Source organism: Zea mays, unplaced genomic scaffold (assembly GCF_902167145.1).
Source record: "Zea mays cultivar B73 unplaced genomic scaffold, Zm-B73-REFERENCE-NAM-5.0 scaffold_277, whole genome shotgun sequence".
In the NCBI taxonomy this organism is placed as follows: Eukaryota; Viridiplantae; Streptophyta; class Magnoliopsida; order Poales; family Poaceae; genus Zea; species Zea mays.
Genome location: NW_023366901.1, coordinates 29,282 through 45,464, shown reverse-complemented (window position 1 = coordinate 45,464; position 16,183 = coordinate 29,282). Strand labels below are relative to the sequence as shown.

Genomic DNA, 16,183 nt, shown 5'->3' with positions numbered 1-16,183 from the left:
TAGTCTCAGAGATCTGGTAACCTCCGATATTTTTTACAACACGCTTCCTGCTTCCGTTTTGAGTTGCGCATCTTTCTCCCCGGGGCATACTATAGTATCACATCGTAGACCCCCACCCCAACTCTATCTTCCTTATCAGTGAACCGGAACATAGTGCATAGGTACTCTTCGATGCTGCGAGGACGAGACGAGGTGACATACTACGATCACGCACTGAAGTTCTGCCCTTCGGCTCGGCATATGGAACCTCTCAACTGCTCCCTCGGGATAGGTAGGCCCATCCCCCACCCCTCCTTTCCCGAGAGGCGGCCGGGCTGTGTTTCCCCAGCGGCCACCCAGTGGCGGCAGAAAACGAAAAAGGGTGGGCTCCGCGCAGTTCGCGTTTTATTGTAATTGTAAAGAGAGAGCTTTTCATTCTCTTATAGAAGCCCGCGTCCACGCGGGTAAAGCCCTGCGAAGCTGCAGGGAGCACTGAGCAATGAGGGGATGAGGGCGACTCACGGGTTGGACCACAGGCAAAAGTCCTTCCACGGCAAGAGAAGGGTGACCGGAACAAGAAAAGGGAGCTAGTCGTTGGAGGGAAGACAAGGCTCGTTCCGTGCGACTCCACAGAAGAGTACGCGCGCTAGAAAAGGCAGCCAGCTTAAAAACGCTAGCTAGCTACTTTTGTAGCCTTTTTTAGTTTGGTTGCCTACGCTTGCTCTCCGGGGCGCGCTACGGCAACACCCCCTGCTTGCTTCTTTCTGTTCGACGCGGAGCTCGCAGCCTCCCCACCCTTGCTTAGCGTTCCACTTGTGATCCTGGAGGATTTGGAGAAATGCGCCCGACCATGAAGAATGGATTTTAGCTTTTCTTTCATGTGAACGGCCCTATCTTGTAAAGAATGGTTTTTCGTGCTATAGACCACGTTGAGAAAGACCAACCAACAACACAAATAAAGACCGTTCCATTTGGGTACCTCGAAAGGGAGGTGCTCTTTATGATGCTACGGACGGCTGTCCGAAGTGCATGCAATGACGGGCTCAGATAGGATAGGATTGTGCGCGCCGGGCCCTTCGGGTGTCCATATTTTGGCCGACCTTAGCGTAGGCCCGGTTATGCGGCCGTAATATTTTTATACCTTCCACCGCTGTTACGCCAGAAATCCAAGGTTCCACACGAGCTCCTGTTCTGCGGCGTGGTGGCAGGACCGCTAGGGGATTGGCTCCGGGTGTAGGTAGGGTCAAATCCGCAGGGGTCATGCAAATACATAGGCCCCTTCCCTTCTGCCGAGTTGTTTAGAAGGCGCTTTCCGTTCTACGGTCCCTCGGACCGAAGGGTTAGGCAGGTAGTACGGGCCCTCTGACTTCCAGCTATGTGCTGTGTGCGACTCCCGCGAAGCGAATGAAGGGAAGCTCTTCGAGCTTTCTCCGCCAGCGGCTTATGTAGTGGTCGGCATTCCTACGTGCTCCGACTGATCCCCACTGGAGATGAGGGGTCTTTGAAACTGTCGTGACGCTTTGGTGACGAAGGTCACCGGGGTGACTATGGAAGGATTCCGTGGTAGTCTCTGACTCCCTCCAACTCAATCAATATCAAGAACATGTCGTGAGCATGGGGGTTTGGCCGACTACTAAACTCTATACTATTGGCTAGGGCTAGGCTAGTTATAGCTTCTATAGTGAGTGGCCCTTCCGCTTTGATCTAGTTGTAGTTTGTACTGTACTAAATTGAACACATATCAAAGAAAGGCGATCAATCAATAAAATAAGTAGTTGCCCTTCTCCGGCCCGGGAAAAGCTGCGAACTCGTTATAAACTAGGGGCTTTTTTATTCATGGTCGCTACTGTTGTATTGTATATTGTCGGGGGAAGCTACTGCTTCTACGACAGCTCCGCTTCCTCGTCTTGCTTCTACTTTGCTTGTTTGCGCGAAGGCTTAGAGTCCTTTTCGCTAGGTCCAAATTCGTCAAAGCGAAAGATCTGATCCAACGGAAATCCCGCATATTAAGCGCTGCTGATATGTGGCTACTAGGCGCGATCATCTCACATGCCATAAAAAAAATACTTCTTTTTTCGTCATATAAAGATAGAATAGATATGGATAGAGAGACATTCTATTGATTCGCGAAATGGCTCGTCGATCCAAATGAATCATTCTTCTGGTCTCTCTCTGCCCCCCGCCCCAAAACTGACCCACGACACAGCGCCCATTCGTTTCGCGCGCGGGAAGGCAACGAAGTTCAGTTCAAAAGACCGCAGCGGAGTGGAGCAGCCGCGACACGAAGTTCCTTACCTTAGCTGGATCTCGCTGGTGCCACCTAAACGGTAGGTATAGGCGGCGGATGTATGACGTTTGGAGTTGTCGTTCGTGCACCTGTCCCCAATAGAAGAATGAGTGATCCCTTCCCCTGCGGATCATGGCCTTACCACTAGGTCCCCGATGGCCTGCGGGGGATTCGGTATAGCAGCTTACGTTCGTTTGCGCTGCGCGTTCCCGCTGGACTGGACACGTGTTAGCTGTAGGAAGTATGGTTACGAAAGTGACTTCGGTTCGCCAGTTCAGGCTCAACTCCTCGCTTTACGTTAGCGGACTTACAGGTCGGGCCGGGGCTCCACGCTCTTTCTTTCTGTGTGGGACGATGCCGGGGAATGTGTCGAGGCGGCGAACAACAACAAGACAACTAACTACATTTGCTTTTTCCCTCCATGAGATGAGCCAGTGCATTGGACCGATGGATAATAGAACTGAGCAGGCCAAAAAAGCGCTTGGGCGCTCTACATACGATGTAGACTCCATCAGATACATATCGATTTCTTTATGATGGATCCAGAATAGATAGATATCTTGTATCATCAATAGATAGAAAGAGGTCAACCCTTATTATTGATAGATTCCCTTTCGATCTATCAGAACAGATCAGGCCATCTATCAATCGATTTGAAAGGTTCATCTCGCTTTTCGTTCATTTCAGCCACGCGCCGCCACAATAAGAAAGAAGCAAGCGAAACAGCTAGAAGCGCTCGCTTCGCCGCGCCCAACTATTCGGAAAGCCAACCGAAAGATTCGATTCGGACTTCGTAGAGCCGGTGCTGCTGCTGTCTGCGTGGGGCCCCACTCCCGTCCCGGGGCGCTAAGGGGTTTTGTTTTAGGAACAGACGGCGGTGTTTTGCTGACGCCTCGAATCGACGCTTTTGTTGCGACATGCTAAGTTTTCTCCCCTATTGCTAGTAGGTTGATGGGTCGCACGCCCGGCACACATGTTTTGGCCTTGCTTGTGTGTCCATAACTCAAAATAGGTGACCTAACGGCCGCCGCCCGACTAAACATACCAATAGTCACCAAATTCATATGGGCTACTGAGGAGTAGGCAATGATCTTCTTAAGATCGATCTGTCTTAAAGTGGTCAAGGAAGTATATATTATAGCAATCGCACTTAGAGTATAAATGAAAGGAGTGAAACAAAGTGTCGCTTCGGGAAACATGGGTATTGAAAATCTTAAAAACCCGTAGGTTCCCAATTTTAAAAGAATTCCTGCCAAGATGACGGATCCAGCCGTAGGTGCCTCTACATGGGCTTCGGGTAACCAAATATGAACTGGTACCATAGGCACTTTGACGGCAAAAGAGGCGAAAAAGGCAATCCATAGAAGGATTTGGCGCCGCTCACTAAATTCTGTGGTTAATAAAATTTGTAAATCGGTGGTTCCTGTTTGGAGAAGAATCAACAGAATAGCTAATAGCATAAAAACGGATCCAAGTAAAGTATATAGGAAAAACTGATATGCTGCCTTGATCTTTCTTTGTCTCGAACCCCATACCCCTATAATGATGGTAGAGTCAGGGGTGGCCCCAAAGCGGAATTGACCGGTGGTGGTTGGTCGAAGCTCCAGTGGGTAGCCACTCCCTTCTCAGGGAACCGTACGTGAGACTTCCGCATCATACGGCTCCGTCCCGAGCTTCCGTCGTCGGCCCTTGTCATTAGACCACTATGCTTGTCTTTTCCGCCTTGACTCTCGAATCTTTTGCTTCTCGGGTGGTGGCGAACAATGCAGCTTGCGTTGCGGGAGATGCCCGCCCGTCGGGCCCGGCCTGCTTCCTGCCCGAAGAAGGCTAGCCGGACTAGTGGTAGGGGACCCGACCGTAAAAAACCCTACCTTTCGAACCCGCCCGTTCGTTATATCTATAGATAGAGAGAGATCCGTGAAAGTCATTGCCTTATGTTATGGTCGCCCCCCACGGCCTTTACGCAACTACGACTACTGTGATGTGAGCGGTTCTATTGGTTTGATCTTTCCGGCCTCCACTTGTACGAAGATGCATGCATAAAGGGACCCGCCCCTTTATTTATCTTTATTAGGACAGGACCCTACCCTATTCTCGAACCCTCTGCCGAGCTCTACCCTGCCCGCATTTATTTGGAAGGGGGCCAAAGAAATGTCTCCACCTGCTGCCAACAGTCTTTCTTCGGAATTCTACTGAACGGGTCGATCCTCCCCTCCGTTTGTTTTAGCAACTTATCCTAAGGTCTCTTCGCCAAGAACTCTCCGGCAACGACAGAGGAACTAACCTGCCTGCTGTGGCGGGGCGGCTTTAAACAACAATAAGACCTGGACGATTATCCCTACCCTCGGTAGCTTACGAGTTTACGTCCATCCCTGGTCGGGTACAGTTTCCTTTATTTTTATCCCTTGTAGCCGTTACCCGAATTCGCGCAAGTGTGTCCACACCCCCCCTGACTTGACGAGGAATCCATTCTCGCGAACAAACACACCCCCCTACACACACCTAGGAGCACCCCTTCCTGCATATCCATACAAGACCTGAGTAGGCGGGTCGAGGTCCTACGAGGTACCCACTACTCGGAGTACCCTCCCACCAAAAAAAGATGTGTGGTTCGGTGGTTCGACCAGAAATGCTATGCTTACGCACAAGACTACCCCTCTTCCCGAAAGCTTCGCGGGGACCTTGACTACTTTACGACGACGGGGGACCGCCCGTAGGGGGTTTACTGCACAAGGCCCCTGCAGAGGAAAAGCTTGATCCCAGCGAATAGAAGATGCTCAGCTCCGCACAACATAGGGATTGGCACGCTTTCGGAAAGAACATAGAATAGTAGAGGATCCAGCATGCAGGACACGGCGATCATTAGAAATTCACGAATTAGAAATGCTGTAATATACTCTTTCCCAAAACTTCTCATACCAGACCAACCCACTGAAATGCAAATAGGGATCAGAAATGTGGTCAATATCACGAAGAATAATGAAAGACCGTCTATACCCATATACAAATGGATGTTTTCATAAGGAAGCCATCGAAGGCTTTCCACAAATTGAGAATTGGCCGTAGAAGGATCGAATTGTATCCGAGGAACAGGGGGATACAAAAAAGTAATAAGAGAAACGCACAGACCAATCAATCGTATCGGTCTTATTGAAGAATTTGGAATGAAAAGAGGAGTAATGCTTCCTAGCACGGGACAGAGAATAGGACCACTTAGATCGAAATAGCATTCACTGAAATGTTCTAACATAGAGTAGAATCGAACATTGAAAAGATTAGTTGACAACAGTCAATCAGGCGCCAAATTACTAAACAATAGGGGTCTTTCTGTGCAAGTCAGCTGAACACCGTAATTGATGAGTGAGTAGGTGGGTTAGGTGCACCCCTCGCCCAGTGGGAAGTCATGAGGCTAGCCCCCCTGAATGAAGAAGTAGTGGGGCCCCCTGCCCGCCCACGTATGCGCCTTTATTTAGATTCTAACTAAATATTATACTGAACTTTATCCGGGAATCTTTCTAAAGAATCCATCTGGCAAAACGCAATTTGTCGATTTCAATTTAAGGTACACCTTACCTTGCCTTTTTCAGGTAGCTTTGTTACGCCTATTCAGCTAGGTGGGGCATTGGTCATAGCCGAAGTCGAAGGAAAAAAATAAGGTAATGAGATGATGGTGTCATCAAGAAGTTTTCGACGAACGTAGTAGCAAATGAAACTCTTGCATGAAAGACCGGATTTGACGCAAGATGAATTTGGGGTTTTAAAAATGAAACCCGCGATCAGAAAGTCACCAACGGAGCCATACAATCTATCTAGTAGTGTGCCATGGCACGGTACTCCGCTTCGGCAGTGGAAGGAGCAACTGTCTATTGCTTTTATCTCATCCAAGATAAGATAGTGGAGAGTCTCCCCAAAAAATAGAGAAGCCTGTAGTTGAGCACCTATCTGAAGGCCCAATCGGCATCAGTAGTTGCACGCAACTCTAAAGAAGACGATGACGGAAAAAAGGACGGCTCGAGAAAAGGTACCTCGAATATATCTAAGAATCCGATGAACTGCTGCAAAGTGAACTGACCGGGGGGCAGCGCAGCCATGAAAGGCTGACTTTCTTAAGAAAAGCCATCTGGGCAAGAGATCGTCAGATAAACCAAACTGCCGACCTACTGTCTGTACTGCGTCGGATCAGATAATGGTGAGCCATCAGTCGGACGGAGTTTAACGTAAAGCTCCAAGGGAGTGTCAACAGTCTTCTCATCATTGAGTTGAGCTCGAGTGATCAAGTCATGACGTTATTTGATCTGAGATACCAAATATCCACGAGGAGAATGTGCGATGCGACCTCCAAGCCAAGAAAAGGCTTAGGGCGCGTCAGCGCCTTCATAGCAAATAATTGATGAAGGCGACACTCGATCAGCGATATGGTAACGGAGTAATCACCAGTCAGTTTGATATCATCAACATACAACAACAGAATAGCACGTCCTCGAGGATAAACTGATACGAACATGGCCGAATCATGATCACTCCGAGCAAACCCTGCCTGGATAACCACTGTGCTGAACTTCAAAAACCGACGCTATCGGGGCTTGTTGAGACCATAGATCGCTTTGCGTAAAGGACAGACAAGAGAAGAAGTCAGAAGGGCAGGTTCTCTTTCATCCGTCTTTTCTAGGTGCGCATCTCTATCTACTAAAAGTAGGGGTGGTTGCCATAGATAGATTGGGTCATTCGTAACCTGAGCAATAACCGATGCTACTACAGCAATAACGGAAATAACCGATGCTACAGCAGAAACTACAGCTATACGTGGCGGCCCCACACGCAGCTTTGTTTAACAAGCATCACCCTTCCTTTCTTTTCAAATGCTTCCTCAGTCAATCAGCAGCTTATTCGATTCCTATTCTTATTAAACATCTGATATAGATGGTGGGAACAATGAAGCAGATTCTTCATCTGTAGGTTGCAATCCGTATGATTTCTTCTCGATCTCCTGCTTGTGTTTCACCTCGCACCTAAGCATCACGTTCCTAGGGACAGAGACATCTGCGCTCTAAGGCAATCATAGTATAGTATAGTATAGTATAGTACTGCCAGCATGGTTACATCGTTCTGCGGGCAAGCTAAGCTTCAACTTAAAAGTCACCTGATTTGGGCCAAAGGAGTAGGAACAGCTGCTGGGGAAGCACCATTACCATCTATGGGAGGTTGAATAGCTGCATAAGTAGTAGTAGGAGCATGGGCACTGGGAAAAGATGAAATCGATCCAGCTCTGGTAACAAAGCAGTAGGCAAGGCGGAACCTCCTCTACTAAAATACGAATACGAATACGAATACCCTACTTCCGAGGAGAAAGGACATCCCTCAATCACGGGACAATCCTCCACTCCAGGGCAAAGGTACTTCCAAAGCAGACAAGGTTCATCTGCGCATGAAAGGAATGAAACAAATTCAATAGATTCAATAGGGTCATCCCCACCGAGATCGGTACCTATCTAGATCCCCAGCTTCGACAAGGCGTCCTCCTTCGCATTTTGCGACCATTCCCACGAGGACTACGATTCGGATTCTCCAATTTCATCCCCAATTACACCTCTTAAGAGGAAGGGACGGCCCTCTATCCGGTGTGGGTTCCTACGAATTATTGTATGGTTTCGGATCCTGGTCCCTCTGCCCTTGCTTTTTGTTATTCCATAGGGGTATGGATTGAAGTAATCACTAATCCAGGAAAGATGGATCTTTAGCTAGCTCTACGGCAAAGCCAATACGCCATGTATCAAAACAATAGGGATAGGGGTAATTGTATACCACCTACGAATAGGAATATCCTGGGTTTAGTAATAAATCGAATTTCATCAATTCTAAGCACGGTAACGGCAGTGCTCCTATCCAACGGCCGGGGATCTATTCGATTTATCAATTTGCTAATGCCGAAAAGCTTAGGTTGTTATTTCATCGTCTTGCGCTAAAAAGGCACCCTCCTATTATGCTAAGGCCAGGGACGGATAACGGCAAAGCGGAACAGCAATAGCGAAAGCAGGTACAGTAACGGCGCTATCCCTAAGCGGCTATGGCGAATCAAAATAGATAAATTTAGAGCGTTGCGAATTTCCTTCTAAGGAAAGATCCTACCAATCACGGCTTCCTAGCTTAGGGCACCTTCCTTGCTACGAAAACGGATTACTCTACGGGATTCGGCTCCAATTGATCGGCCGAAGACACCTATTGTTTCGGATTTTATAGTTGCCATTGGAAAAAAAGGATTGCGCTAGTCTTGCGTCGGATAAACGGCTCCTCGGTGGAGTAACGGTTCTAAGGTAGCTAAATACGCCGCTACTGTGTGGTACAGTACTTTACTTTTCTTCCAAGTTTTCTGCTCGTAACGATTCCTTTGAGGAAAGGAGAGAGATTCGAGTTGCTTTAACCCTTGGGGAGCATAGTTCAGGAACGACTGAGTTCGATCTGATCATTTGGTTCGGAAAAACAGATACGAATCTTTGAACGGAAGCCGAGTAAAGGCAGTTCAAAGCAAAGGACCTCTCCCTCTGACTAGGATGGTAGCTAGCTTCACTCCAAAAAGAAATGTAGTAAATGTGGGGGCTAAGGTTTCACCGTCGGTAAGATTGGGCTCGCTGAACCCGTCTCTCCCCCTGATTGGGATCTGAATGGAAGGGTGGGTTAAAAAACCATGGCCAGCCCCCCTCAATAAATATCGCCAGTAGGTTACTGATGGGATGCTAGCTGCCGGTATACAGGAAAACCGTGGTGCAGAGGACGAGCAAGAAGACTGTGCTAACACATATCCCTTCAATTTATTGGTTCTACAGAAGATGTATGATAAAGAGCTGGCATTAAGTCATCCAACGCGCTCAGGCTTTGTATTATAAGAGGAAAGACTCTCGCCAGTATAGATTGAACGTATGGCGCTTGCTTACAAGACAGCTACTGAAAAAGGCTACTTCTTCAATCTGCTGAATGCCCTATTCCATATGAAGTCTATCTTTCCCAAGCGTATACTTTTGTTCTATAAGCAAATAAAGCATACTTCTTTTGCGGATCAAGCAGTCTTCTACCTTGGTGGGTAGCGGAGAATCAAAGAAAGGAATAACGCTAGCTAGCGTCGATTAACTCACTTAACTAGATGCGATGCGCACAACCAAGAGGTAGGCGTGTTGCTCTCAGAGATTCACTGAGTCTGGGGCTGGGGTCCTCTTTCTGCTCGTGCTGCTTGCTAATCAATCTACTAGTGCAAATCCACCAGGGCTCTACTTTCTTCTAACTCTACATGAGACATGAGCAAATGTGGGTCAGCTTCCTCAACTATACTCTAACTTAGATTCTCTATTTGCGGAAATCTATTCCTTTCTTACTCAGGTGGTACTACTTGATAAGCAACTCTCATATCTTGTCTTCTCTGTTCGATGATGCCTGCCGAGGGACTGACTCCTCTTCTCCTTAGCCTGCCGGTACAGCTCCTTCTGTTCTCGTGCATAAGCTGAGTCTTTGCTTGGGTAGGGCTATGGAAATAGGTAAGATACTAGATAAGTCAACTCGATATTCCTTTCTTTTCTTTCTGAGGGAAGAGTTAATGAATGTCAGAAGCTTATTGCCTTCTGGCTGGAATATAGGGAAAGTAAACATAGGACCACAGATGAGTACATATAGGCATTGGCATAGGTACAGTACAGTGGAGATCATTGATTGGGGTCAAGTCTACCAGCACTCACCTAGAATCTGTCATATTAGTTTATGAAGTAAAGAAAGAATGAGTTAAAGTAGGTGTACTTTTGACATATTCACAAAGAGTATCAACCAATAGGAAAGGAATAGGCGGCTAGGAGTTTGTTGCTTGGGACGACTATCATCTATCTGTCTTAGGTTATGTATTCCTTTAGTGATTGGAATAGGACGAGGAGTCTAACTAAGGAGTATAATGGAATTGCTTGTCAACCATAGGCTTCTTCTACGGAGCTTAGGAGAACTAGAATCTGAGGAAAAGAAGAAATGTCTATCCTTGGGGATAGAGCAAGGTCCTATAGCGAGACATTCTTTCTCTTCCGAAATCGTAATGGGTTAGATAAGTTCCTGCCTCAACAGTCCGGATTGAAGTCTGGTCAAGAGAAGAGGTTCGGTCAAGGGTGAAGGAGTCGAATTAGAATACCGTTGAGATGACTAAGCACCCATTCCATGTCAGAGTTTTTTAAGAAAGCTCTAAGCCCAGTTGAAGCTTAAAGCAAAGATAGGATTGAGCTAGAAAAGGCTTTTTTGAATGTAGGGCGAACCCCCCTCCCCTAGTCATCGAGGAGGGGAGGTAGCTTATTGACCAACTGTATAGGGTAGGCAGGCTGAGTTCCCTTTCGCTTGATGCAATGTCAATTCTAAATCAAGCAATTGATGGAATCAAAAGAGGGAACGAAAGTAAATGAGAAATTACTTTTCACTCGGAATTCTTTATTCATTTGAAAATGAGACTCTCACTCGCCTTTTTCTTTTCTTATCCCCTAATCTACTACTTCAAAGCAGTGTTTCTGCAGTGTTCCTAAGATGAGCTATGTCTGGTTTAGTGTCAACTAATCTTTAACCCTTTGATGGTAGAGGGGAGTAACTCGCTTTTAGCCCTCTACAACTGAAGTTCTCATGTACTTAAATAACAAACAAGATTGAATAGGCCACAAGGCCAGAGAAAAGGTAGGTTAATTGTTCTAGGATTGGTTGTCTCATTGACAAGTGATGGGAGTATCAGGGTTTCGATACCCATGGCAACGTGGAACAAGCGAAAGAAAGAGCCATGAAAGCCTAAACCTGAACTGCAGATCCTAGAAGAAAGGTAGCGTAGTCTTGTGGAAATATGCCCATAAGAATTCCAAGAACAATCAAATAAGTAGTGAATTCCCATAAGGAAGAGAAGACACCCTAAACTCTAAAGTACTAACTAAACTAGATCTAGATAAAGTACTGACTAAACTAGATAGGCCCTAGCCTTCGCTAGGTTAGGGTTGCGATTGTGATAATCCGGGTCAGTCGAGGCTGGTAAAGTAACTAAGTTGCAAAGAAAACCTCAGATAGACTAGCTTAGGAAATGGTGAAGCTTTAGAATTACCAATGGATAAACTGATATGGGACTGAAACCGATTTCCATAGTTCTGAGGCATGGGAGAAGTGGATTCAATGGGGATGATGATGGCCCGAGATAAGAATGGGAAGTTGATCAAGAGTGCTGGCCGTGTTGATGCCGTTGAGTTGCCAGAGAAGAGTTCATTGCCCTAACGGGAATTTGCAGAAATTCTGCGATACCTGATACTTGAAACTCGATCTATTTCACCGTACTTCTACTAATACTAAAGCTAAGCCTAATATTGCAATGAAGCTAAGAATGAGTCAGTTGTGCTACTGCTTCCATTCCTCGCATTCAGCTTGAAGAGCCATATTGAACAACTATAAAGAGCATCTACCACTGCTCGGATTAGCCTCCCTCCTATCATTCTCATAAGGATTGGCTTCCGCTTACTTTAGGTCTTGACTTCCTATCGGGATAGACAGCTCAGATTACATGCTTTAGATTGAAGCTACTGCTCCTCTTTCTTTCATTATCTCTTATTCTGCATCCTATCCACCATAGAATACTCTCTTCCAGTCCTTTGATCATATAGCCATCCATCTTTCATCAATGAAATTGTTCCGTATGGGTAGCAAATAAACATATCAGAAGAGCCAACCCGAAAGCACTTGCTTCAAAGAAGAAGCTGTTACCAAGAAATTCCTGTTTCAAGTCTGTATATCTCGATAGAACCAATTCCAATCCAGGTAGTGTGAACAGAGGATGTGGAAGTTCTGTTTCCTTGCCTTGGCTCTAGAAGTCAAGTCCTGTCGGCGGACATAAGACGGAACCCCGGTGGTTTGAAGGCACGTAGCCACTGTGTCTAAGATTGAGCAGGCGGGTACGGTTTCGGAAATGACATATTGAATAGGTCTGTATACCCTCAAGGGAGTTCGTTCCATAGAGATCTGCCTTCTAAAAAGCTTTGCTCATTCTGCAAACTACTCCCACCAGTCACTGAGCTAGAGACTGGCACGAGATGTTGTGTTGGTTTATTAGAACCATACCAAGTTCCTAAGATTACAAGATTCATAACTAGCGTGATCAACGAGACCTCCTCGACATTATAAGGTTCTCAATCAGTTCAGTAAAGTACGAGCGCCAGGATAGATTCCTTCTCACTAATAAGCTCCTGCGGCCAGAAAACTCATTTTTGCGGGATTGTTAACCCCTTTCTGAACCAACCTTTGGAAAGCTCTTCGCAGCATGGAAATATTCACCCGAGACTGAAATGGAGGCATAAGTAGGCCAGCTTACACTAAATGCTCCGGATATTCTTATATCAATCCTAAAAACGAACTGTTGATGTGTAAGCCAACACCTTGTGAACGTCGTATACTCGGTAGTGACAGTTGGAAAGCTAGCAAGCAAGTCAATAAAATAGGAATGCCCCTTCCAACCTCAAAAACCTTTGAAAGCTGGTGAATTACATCTAGCTAGCCGGGAAAGCATTCCCCTCCTACGACTAGGATAGTGCTATTAGTAAGTATTCGTCCCTCCGCTAACTAAACAGCTCACAGTTCTCTATCAGTCCCTAAGCCTATGCCTTCTTCTGTCAATCTTGTACTTACTGTGAAGTACAGCAAGGCAAGAAGATTCCCAATAAAGTCCAATGCGTCCTCTCATGCGTGACATACATTCCAAGCCCAGACATGTTGTACCTTAGGGCTGAACAACTAGTAATGCAATCAGACTCTTGAGCCCAGTTCCTAGTAAATGCTTTAGGCCCGGGACCTAAACAAGATGCCCAAATAAGAACATCCACGCCCATACTTTATATATATTATATATATATAGTGGAAAAAGCCCATACTTTAGAGTTACTGCTTCAGGATAGCTATTCCTCTCCGACTTACTTTTCTGATCTGAGATAGGGTTACCCCGGTACTATCAATAGCGAAGTAACTGATTGCTTGGGAGCATTTGTTGGCATGTCATAGAGAGCCAATCAGAGAGTGCAAGTACGAGTTCAATTTTCCATGTGATGAGTAGCGGCGGTATCACATAAAGAGACAGGCTCCACAAGAACATTCGTTCCTAGGTGCATGACTTGGAGGGGAGCTCCTTCTTGCTAAGAGTGCCAGTGGATTCTCCTCCTATTCCTCGACTCTTTATTAAGGAGACAGACCGGTAATCTCGCTTCTGATAAAAGATCGGCTATTCCCCTAAGAAAGCAAAGGGGTATTCTTCCTTCATAGATTCCCGATGCCGAGCTACTCTTGATAGGCTTTCCAAGACCAAGTTTATAGAATGATCCCTTGCACATTGAGCAAGACAGTGTATTCTTTAGGTTGGAGTAAGATCAATGGAGCCGAAAGTAAAGCATCGGTAGTGAGGCTTTCCTCCATGAGGAATTAATCCTTTGGTCGTCAATGGGAACTTTAAGACGAGAGCCAATGTGTCCAAACTTCCGGCTGAATTGTTGCTTTCTAGTGGCCGACCATCCTTTCCAGACCTTCTCTAGAGCTCTTCAATCCTTCCTCCTAAGATAAGATAAGATAAGATCCAGGCTAACTTTTTCAAGCAATGGAATGACTGGTAGGCGATCTCAGGCTCGCTCGTCGTTGGGTAGTTTCCGATAGTTCTATCACCATTCCAGGCTCTTCGCATATAGAGAACTCGAAGGTGGTCGATGTAATAGAGCAGGCCTGAGGCCATTACGTACTTTCTTTGTTTAAGTTATTATTGAGAGGGTCTTTCAATGATAGCTATACACAATGAGCGCTGTTTTCTACATGCGAGATGAGAGCGGATAAGGCTAAAAAGAGAAAAAGCAGGGCTTGGCTTATTCTATTCATCTGCACCACCTGACAGAGATTCTTTCACAGCCTCGTTCAGCTAGTAGAATTCTTTATAGATCTCGTTCTTTTCACTTTCTGGGCTGAGACCGTCCAATTTCATTCTTGCCTGGGATCGGAACTCACACTCGATCCCTACTCTTTCCTCGTACTTCACAGGTTTTCGAGGCCGAGGGTGAACTGGACTCGCATTCACTTGCTGGGAAAAAGAGAGTGGATCAGGCTACGACTGAGGCTGAGGATAGGTCACAGGACGGATGAGGTAAAGTATTCCAAAACGGAGGATTCCAACCCGAGGAAGTAGGTCAACCACCTGCTCCGTGGAAGTAGTTAGGGGATAAGCCCAAGGAGGATAGGCCTATGGGATTTCCACAATGAGTCCTAGTACCAGGTAGGTTAAGGCGTAATAAGTCAAAGAGGTCTTAGCGGAACTCGATAAAAAGGAGGGATGTGACTCATCAAAGGAAGTTGCCGACTCGGGTAGGTAAGCAAGAAAGTAGACTCCTTCATCGGCCAGGGTACTCCTGAAATCTATCTCAGTAGGGAAAAGAGGAGTTATGGTATAGAGAATTCTGACCTAAATGGATGCATTGATTAGGGTCTTTGTCCCGCATCCTTACGAATACAAGAGTGGTTTTTTTTGGGTATAGCAGGACTTGAACCTGCGACCATTAGGTTAAAAGCCCAATGCTCTACCAACTGAGCTATACACCCTATTTTACAAGAAGGCTTGGTGCGGAAAAGAAAAGAGGGTGGCCTGGCCCCTTTTCTTCTTATCATATCACAAGGGCGCGGCTCTGTATGGGGCTCGTACTGCGGAGCAAGTCTGGGAGTCCTTTCCACTCATTGAGGATTCTATCTAAAAAAGAAGGTCAACGGGGGAGACTACAGTAGCTCGAACTCAGACTATCTACGAAAAAGCTAAAACTCCCTTGTCTTCAACTATGAACTTACATCTATCGATAACACGGGCTTCTTAGGTCAATCACATCCCCAGGAACTTCTAACTGGCCTAGCAAGGACGGGCATCTTTCATCAATTGATTCGATTTAACGAGAGGCTCGGAGATGGTATACGTAGAATAGGGGAAAGTAAAGACAAACTTCGGTCAATTTACGTTTTCAAAACTACAGCTATCTTGCCTAGAGTCCCAGAGCTTAACGGAACTCTTGTTTACTATAAGAATAAGAATAAGAATAAGAGCCCACCGCTTTAGAAGTGCTTTCCTCTCTCTTTCTTTCGAACCATAAACTCCGAAGCGGTTTCACTTTACCATACTGGAGAAGGGCTTCACTCGCGCCTTGGGGACTGAACTAGAGTACAGAACTAGCTTCCTCTGTACATATTGTTTTCGGGTAATAATACTATCATTGAGAAAGAATAGATAACGACTATCAGGCATATGACTGATTTCTATATGGGTGTGGGCTCATACTCTCATTTTATCCTTGCTCGCGGAATACGTCACTTAAAATAAGCTATTGACGTCTTAGTTCCGACCTTGTCTCCTTTCTTTCTTTTGTTCACCGGTGCAAGGCAAGGGCGGAGCTCTCTTATGTTCATCTTCCACGCCTGTCTGCATCCCAAGCACTAAATGAGTGAAATCCAATCCCGGAAAAAGGCTCTCTTGCATCTTTTGCTTCCCCACCCGGCCTCTATTCTAGATTCACCGTCTTCGGATGCATCAGTTTATTATGCTTATGCCTAATCTTAATACTGGCTAGTTACTTCAATTACCTTACCCCTCCTTTTAAGGAGGTTTCAGAGCACCCAGTCACAGCTCGTCACAAGAAATGATGGTCGAGTCCCCGTGCATGAAGTCAGTGGATTCGAGTGAACTGACCGTACTACAAATCGACATACTTGAGGAAGCTTCTTACTAAACCAAAGAAAGGGCAGCTCCAGTTGTGTTGTCGATTCCCTTCTCCCGAGAGCTTTCACACTATACTTCTACGAGTACGAGAAGGTTTTATTGAAAACGTTCGAAAACCATAGGGAAAGTAACAAATCTTTCTTGGCACGTGCCCC

General features: G+C 46.1%; 1 non-coding gene across 1 annotated transcript; it reads right to left on the bottom strand.

Moving 5' to 3' along the window:
• Positions 1-14,796: 14,796 nt before the first annotated feature.
• On the bottom strand, positions 14,797-14,869 carry TRNAK-UUU (transfer RNA lysine (anticodon UUU)). Its single transcript has one exon. It is a non-coding gene; the product is annotated as a tRNA-Lys (tRNA).
• Between the last annotated feature and the right edge of the window lie 1,314 nt (positions 14,870-16,183).